Source organism: Eumetopias jubatus, unplaced genomic scaffold (genome assembly GCF_037043125.1).
Source record: "Eumetopias jubatus isolate StellerSeaLion01/CBP00866 unplaced genomic scaffold, mEumJub1_p1.0 scaffold_1, whole genome shotgun sequence".
In the NCBI taxonomy this organism is placed as follows: domain Eukaryota; kingdom Metazoa; phylum Chordata; class Mammalia; order Carnivora; family Otariidae; genus Eumetopias; species Eumetopias jubatus.
In genome coordinates, this window is record NW_028274807.1 from 157668986 (window position 1) to 157677587 (window position 8602).

Here is an 8602-nt window from a genome sequence, read left to right on the forward strand (position 1 = left end):
AGACCCCATCAAAAAGGAAAATTACAGGTCCATATCCCTGAGGAACATGGATGCAAAACTTCTCACCAAAACGCCAGCCAATAGGATCCAACAGTGCATTAAAAGGATCATTCCCCACGACCAAGTGGGATTTACTCCTAGGCTGCAAGGTTGGTTCAACATCTGCAAATCAATCAATGTGATACATTACATTAATAAAAAAAAAAAAGAAAAAGAACCATATGATCCTGTAAATAGATGCAGAAAAAGCATTTGACAAAGTACAGCATCCTTTCTTGAACAAAACTCTTCAGAGTATAGGGAGAGAGGGTAAATACCTCAATATCATAAAAGCCATCTATGAATAACCTACAGCCAATATCATTCTCAAGGGGGAAAGGCTGAGAGCTTTTCCCCTAAGGTCAGGAACGCGGCAGGGATGTCCACTCTCACCACTGCTATTCAACAGAGTATTAGAAGTCCTAGCCACAGCAATTAGACAACCAAAAGAAACGAAAGGCATCCAAATCGGCAAAGAGGAAGTCAAACTCTCACTCTTTGCAGATGATATGATACTGTACGTGGAAAACCCAAAAGACTCCACCCCAAAACTGCTAGAACTCGTACAGGAATTCAGTCAAGTGGCAGGATATAAAATCAATGCACAGAAATCCGTGGCATTCCTATACACCAACAACAAGACAGAAGAGAGACAAATCAAGGAGTCGATCCCATTTACAATTGCACCCAAAACCATTAGATACCTAGGAATAAATCTAACCAAAGAGGCAAAGGATCTGTACTCAGAAAACTATAAAATACCCATGAAAGCAATTGAAGAAGACACAAAGAAATGGAAAAACGTTCCATGCTCATGGATTGGGAGAATCAACATTGTGAAGATGTCAATGCTACCTAGAGCAATCTACACATTCAATGCAATCCCCATCAAAATACCATCCACTTTTTTCACAGACATGGAACAAATAATCCTAAAATTTGTATGGAACCAGAAGAGACCCAGAATAGCCAGAGGAATACTGAAAAAGAAAAGCAAAGCTGGCGGCATCGCAATTCCGGACTTCCAGCTCTATTACAAAGCTGTCATCATCAAGACAGTATGGTCCTGGCACAAAAACAGACACATTGATCAATGGAACAGAATCGAGAGCCCAGAAATGGACCCTCAACTCTATGGTCAACTCATCTTTGACAAAGCAGGAAAGAATGTCCAGTGGAAACGAGACAGTCTCTTCAACAAATGGTGTTGGGAAAATTGGACAGCCACATGCAGAAGAATGAAACTGGACCATTTCCTTACACCACACACAAAAATCGACTCCAAATGGTTGAAAGACCTAAACGTGAGACAGGAGACCATCCAAATCCTAAAGGAGAACACAGGTAGCAACCTTTTCGACCTTAGCCGCAGCAACTTCTCCCTAGAAACATCGCCAAAGGCACGGGAAGCCAGGGCAAAAATGAACTACTGGGATTTCATGCAGATAAAAAGCTTTTGCACAGCAAAAGAAACGGTCCACAAAACCCAAAGACAACCGACAGAATGGGAGAAAATATTTGCAAATGACATATCAGAATAAGGGCTAGTATCCAAAATCTATAAAGAACTTATCAAACTCAACACCCAAAGAACAAATAATCCAGTCAAGGAATGGGCAGAAGACATGAACAGACATTTTTCCAAAGAAGACATCCACATGGCCAACAGGCACATGAAAAAGTGCTCAACATCGCTCGGCATCAGGGAAATCCAAATCAAAACCTCAATGAGATACCACCTCACACCAGTCCGATTGGCTAAAATGAACAAGTCAGGGAACGGCAGATGTTGGCGGGGATGTGGAGAAAGGGGAACCCTCCTACACTGTTGGTGGGAATGCAAGCTGGTGCAACCCCTCTGGAAAACAGTATGGAGGTTCCTCAAACAGTTGAAATTAGAGCTACCGTTCGATCCAGCAATTGCACTACTGGGTATTTACCACAAAGATACAAATGTAGGGACCCGAAGGGGTACGTGTACCCCAATGTTTATAGCAGCAATGTCCACCATAGCCAAACTGTGGAAAGAGCCAAGATGCCCATCGACAGATGAATGGATAAAGAAGAGGTGGTATAGATACACAATGGAATATTATGCAGCCATCAAAAGGAATGAGATCTTGCCATTTGCAACGACGTGGATGGAACTGGAGGGTGTTATGCTGAGTGAAATAAGTCAATCAGAGAAAGACATGTATCACATGACCTCACTGATATGAGGAATTCTTAATCTCAGGAGAGAAACGGAGTGTTACTGCAGTGGTTGGGGGTGGGAGGGATGGGGTGGCTGGGTGCTAGACATTGGGGAGGGTATGTGCTCCGGTGAGCGCTGTGAATTGTGCAAGACTGTTGAATCACAGTTCTGTACTTCTGAAACAAATAACGCACCATATTTTAAGAAAAAAGAAAAAGAAGAAGATAACAGGAGAGGAAGAAAAGGGGAGTATGTCAGAGGGGGAGACGAACCATGAGAGATGAAGGACTCTGAAAGACAAACTGAGGGTTCTAGAGGGGAGGGGGGGAGGGGGATGGGTGAGCCTGGTGATGGGTATGGAGGAGGGCACGTTCTGCATGGAGCACTGGGTGTTATGAACAAACAATGAATCATGGAACACTGCACCAAAAACTAATGATGTAATATATGGTGATTAACATAACTATAAAAAAATTAAAAAAATAATCATGAATGAAAGAGGAGAGATGACAACCAACACCAAAGAAATACAAACAATTATAAGAACGTATTATGAGCCACTCTAGGCCAGCAGATTAGATAATCTTGAAGAAATGGATGCATTCCCAGAAATGTATCAACTACCTAAGCTGAACCAGGAAGAAATAGAAAACCTGAAGAGACCTATAACCGCTAATGAGGAAATTGAAGCAGTCATCAAAAATCTCCCAACAAACAGGAGCCCAAGGCCAGATGGCTTCCCAGGGGAATTCTACCAACCATTTAAAGAAGTAGTACTACCTATTCTTCTGAAACTGTCCCAAAAAATAGAAATGGAAGGAAAGCATCCAAACTCGTCTTATGAGGCCATTACCTTGATCCCCAAACCGAACAAAGACCCCATCAAAAAGGAAAATTACAGGTCCATATCCCTGAGGAACATGGATGCGAAACTTCTCACCAAAACGCCAGCCAATAGGATCCAACAGTGCATTAAAAGGATCATTCCCCACGACCAAGTGGGATTTACTCCTAGGCTGCAAGGTTGGTTCAACATCTGCAAATCAATCAATGTGATACAATACATTAATAAAAAAAAAAAAGAAAAAGAACCATATGATCCTGTAAATAGATGCAGAAAAAGCATTTGACAAAGTACAGCATCCTTTCTTGAACAAAACTCTTCAGAGTATAGGGAGAGAGGGTACATACCTCAATATCATAAAAGCCATCTATGAATAACCTACAGCCAATATCATTCTCAAGGGGGAAAGGCTGAGAGCTTTTCCCCTAAGGTCAGGAACGCGGCAGGGATGTCCACTCTCACCACTGCTATTCAACATAGTATTAGAAGTCCTAGCCACAGCAATTAGACAACCAAAAGAAACGAAAGGCATCCAAATCGGCAAAGAGGAAGTCAAACTCTCACTCTTTGCAGGGGATATGATACTGTACGTGGAAAACCCAAAAGACTCCACCCCAAAACTGCTAGAACTCGTACAGGAATTCAGTCAAGTGGCAGGATATAAAATCAATGCACAGAAATCCGTGGCATTCCTATACACCAACAACAAGACAGAAGAGAGACAAATCAAGGAGTCGATCCCATTTACAATTGCACCCAAAACCATTAGATACCTAGGAATAAATCTAACCAAAGAGGCAAAGGATCTGTACTCAGAAAACTATAAAATACCCATGAAAGCAATTGAAGAAGACACAAAGAAATGGAAAAACGTTCCATGCTCATGGATTGGGAGAATCAACATTGTGAAGATGTCAATGCTACCTAGAGCAATCTACACATTCAATGCAATCCCCATCAAAATACCATCCACTTTTTTCACAGACATGGAACAAATAATCCTAAAATTTGTATGGAACCAGAAGAGACCCAGAATAGCCAGAGGAATACTGAAAAAGAAAAGCAAAGCTGGCGGCATCGCAATTCCGGACTTCCAGCTCTATTACAAAGCTGTCATCATCAAGACAGTATGGTCCTGGCACAAAAACAGACACATTGATCAATGGAACAGAATCGAGAGCCCAGAAATGGACCCTCAACTCTATGGTCAACTCATCTTTGACAAAGCAGGAAAGAATGTCCAGTGGAAACGAGACAGTCTCTTCAACAAATGGTGTGGGAAAATTGGACAGCCACATGCAGAAGAATGAAACTGGACCATTTCCTTACACCACACACAAAAATCGACTCCAAATGGTTGAAAGACCTAAACGTGAGACAGGAGACCATCCAAATCCTAAAGGAGAACACAGGTAGCAACCTTTTCGACCTTAGCCGCAGCAACTTCTTCCTAGAAACATCGCCAAAGGCACGGGAAGCCAGGGCAAAAATGAACTACTGGGATTTCATGCAGATAAAAAGCTTTTGCACAGCAAAAGAAACGGTCCACAAAACCCAAAGACAACCGACAGAATGGGAGAAAATATTTGCAAATGACATATCAGAATAAGGGCTAGTATCCAAAATCTATAAAGAACTTATCAAACTCAACACCCAAAGAACAAATAATCCAGTCAAGGAATGGGCAGAAGACATGAACAGACATTTCTCCAAAGAAGACATCCACATGGCCAACAGGCACATGAAAAAGTGCTCAACATCGCTCGGCATCAGGGAAATCCAAATCAAAACCTCAATGAGATACCACCTCACACCAGTCCGATTGGCTAAAATGAACAAGTCAGGGAACGGCAGATGTTGGCGGGGATGTGGAGAAAGGGGAACCCTCCTACACTGTTGGTGGGAATGCAAGCTGGTGCAACCCCTCTGGAAAACAGTATGGAGGTTCCTCAAACAGTTGAAATTAGAGCTACCGTTCGATCCAGCAATTGCACTACTGGGTATTTACCACAAGGATACAAATGTAGGGACCCGAAGGGGTACGTGTACCCCAATGTTTATAGCAGCAATGTCCACCATAGCCAAACTGTGGAAAGAGCCAAGATGCCCATCGACAGATGAATGGATAAAGAAGAGGTGGTAGAGATACACAATGGAATATTATGCAGCCATCAAAAGGAATGAGATCTTGCCATTTGCAACGACGTGGATGGAACTGGAGGGTGTTATGCTGAGTGAAATAAGTCAATCAGAGAAAGACATGTATCACATGACCTCACTGATATGAGGAATTCTTAATCTCAGGAGAGAAACGGAGTGTTACTGCAGTGGTTGGGGGTGGGAGGGATGGGGTGGCTGGGTGCTAGACATTGGGGAGGGTATGTGCTCCGGTGAGCGCTGTGAATTGTGCAAGACTGTTGAATCACAGTTCTGTACTTCTGAAACAAATAACGCACCATATTTTAAGAAAAAAGAAAAAGAAGAAGATAACAGGAGAGGAAGAAAAGGGGAGTATGTCAGAGGGGGAGACGAACCATGAGAGATGAAGGACTCTGAAAGACAAACTGAGGGTTCTAGAGGGGAGGGGGGGAGGGGGATGGGTGAGCCTGGTGATGGGTATGGAGGAGGGCACGTTCTGCATGGAGCACTGGGTGTTATGAACAAACAATGAATCATGGAACACTGCACCAAAAACTAATGATGTAATATATGGTGATTAACATAACTATAAAAAAATTAAAAAAATAATCATGAATGAAAGAGGAGAGATGACAACCAACACCAAAGAAATACAAACAATTATAAGAACGTATTATGAGCCACTCTAGGCCAGCAGATTAGATAATCTTGAAGAAATGGATGCATTCCCAGAAATGTATCAACTACCTAAGCTGAACCAGGAAGAAATAGAAAACCTGAAGAGACCTATAACCGCTAATGAGGAAATTGAAGCAGTCATCAAAAATCTCCCAACAAACAGGAGCCCAAGGCCAGATGGCTTCCCAGGGGAATTCTACCAACCATTTAAAGAAGTAGTACTACCTATTCTTCTGAAACTGTCCCAAAAAATAGAAATGGAAGGAAAGCATCCAAACTCGTCTTATGAGGCCATTACCTTGATCCCCAAACCGAACAAAGACCCCATCAAAAAGGAAAATTACAGGTCCATATCCCTGAGGAACATGGATGCAAAACTTCTCACCAAAACGCCAGCCAATAGGATCCAACAGTGCATTAAAAGGATCATTCCCCACGACCAAGTGGGATTTACTCCTAGGCTGCAAGGTTGGTTCAACATCTGCAAATCAATCAATGTGATACAATACATTAATAAAAAAAAAAAAGAAAAAGAACCATATGATCCTGTAAATAGATGCAGAAAAAGCATTTGACAAAGTACAGCATCCTTTCTTGAACAAAACTCTTCAGAGTATAGGGAGAGAGGGTACATACCTCAATATCATAAAAGCCATCTATGAATAACCTACAGCCAATATCATTCTCAAGGGGGAAAGGCTGAGAGCTTTTCCCCTAAGGTCAGGAACGCGGCAGGGATGTCCACTCTCACCACTGCTATTCAACATAGTATTAGAAGTCCTAGCCACAGCAATTAGACAACCAAAAGAAACGAAAGGCATCCAAATCGGCAAAGAGGAAGTCAAACTCTCACTCTTTGCAGAGGATATGATACTGTACGTGGAAAACCCAAAAGACTCCACCCCAAAACTGCTAGAACTCGTACAGGAATTCAGTCAAGTGGCAGGATATAAAATCAATGCACAGAAATCCGTGGCATTCCTATACACCAACAACAAGACAGAAGAGAGACAAATCAAGGAGTCGATCCCATTTACAATTGCACCCAAAACCATTAGATACCTAGGAATAAATCTAACCAAAGAGGCAAAGGATCTGTACTCAGAAAACTATAAAATACCCATGAAAGCAATTGAAGAAGACACAAAGAAATGGAAAAACGTTCCATGCTCATGGATTGGGAGAATCAACATTGTGAAGATGTCAATGCTACCTAGAGCAATCTACACATTCAATGCAATCCCCATCAAAATACCATCCACTTTTTTCACAGACATGGAACAAATAATCCTAAAATTTGTATGGAACCAGAAGAGACCCAGAATAGCCAGAGGAATACTGAAAAAGAAAAGCAAAGCTGGCGGCATCGCAATTCCGCACTTCCAGCTCTATTACAAAGCTGTCATCATCAAGACAGTATGGTCCTGGCACAAAAACAGACACATTGATCAATGGAACAGAATCGAGAGCCCAGAAATGGACCCTCAACTCTATGGTCAACTCATCTTTGACAAAGCAGGAAAGAATGTCCAGTGGAAAAGAGACAGTCTCTTCAACAAATGGTGTTGGGAAAATTGGACAGCCACATGCAGAAGAATGAAACTGGACCATTTCCTTACACCACACACAAAAATCGACTCCAAATGGTTGAAAGACCTAAACGTGAGACAGGAGACCATCCAAATCCTAAAGGAGAACACAGGTAGCAACCTTTTCGACCTTAGCCGCAGCAACTTCTTCCTAGAAACATCGCCAAAGGCACGGGAAGCCAGGGCAAAAATGAACTACTGGGATTTCATGCAGATAAAAAGCTTTTGCACAGCAAAAGAAACGGTCCACAAAACCCAAAGACAACCGACAGAATGGGAGAAAATATTTGCAAATGACATATCAGAATAAGGGCTAGTATCCAAAATCTATAAAGAACTTATCAAACTCAACACCCAAAGAACAAATAATCCAGTCAAGGAATGGGCAGAAGACATGAACAGACATTTCTCCAAAGAAGACATCCACATGGCCAACAGGCACATGAAAAAGTGCTCAACATCGCTCGGCATCAGGGAAATCCAAATCAAAACCTCAATGAGATACCACCTCACACCAGTCCGATTGGCTAAAATGAACAAGTCAGGGAACGGCAGATGTTGGCGGGGATGTGGAGAAAGGGGAACCCTCCTACACTGTTGGTGGGAATGCAAGCTGGTGCAACCCCTCTGGAAAACAGTATGGAGGTTCCTCAAACAGTTGAAATTAGAGCTACCGTTCGATCCAGCAATTGCACTACTGGGTATTTACCACAAGGATACAAATGTAGGGACCCGAAGGGGTACGTGTACCCCAATGTTTATAGCAGCAATGTCCACCATAGCCAAACTGTGGAAAGAGCCAAGATGCCCATCGACAGATGAATGGATAAAGAAGAGGTGGTAGAGATACACAATGGAATATTATGCAGCCATCAAAAGGAATGAGATCTTGCCATTTGCAACGACGTGGATGGAACTGGAGGGTGTTATGCTGAGTGAAATAAGTCAATCAGAGAAAGACATGTATCACATGACCTCACTGATATGAGGAATTCTTAATCTCAGGAGAGAAACGGAGTGTTACTGCAGTGGTTGGGGGTGGGAGGGATGGGGTGGCTGGGTGCTAGACATTGGGGAGGGTATGTGCTCCGGTGAGCGCTGTGAATTGTGCAAGACTGT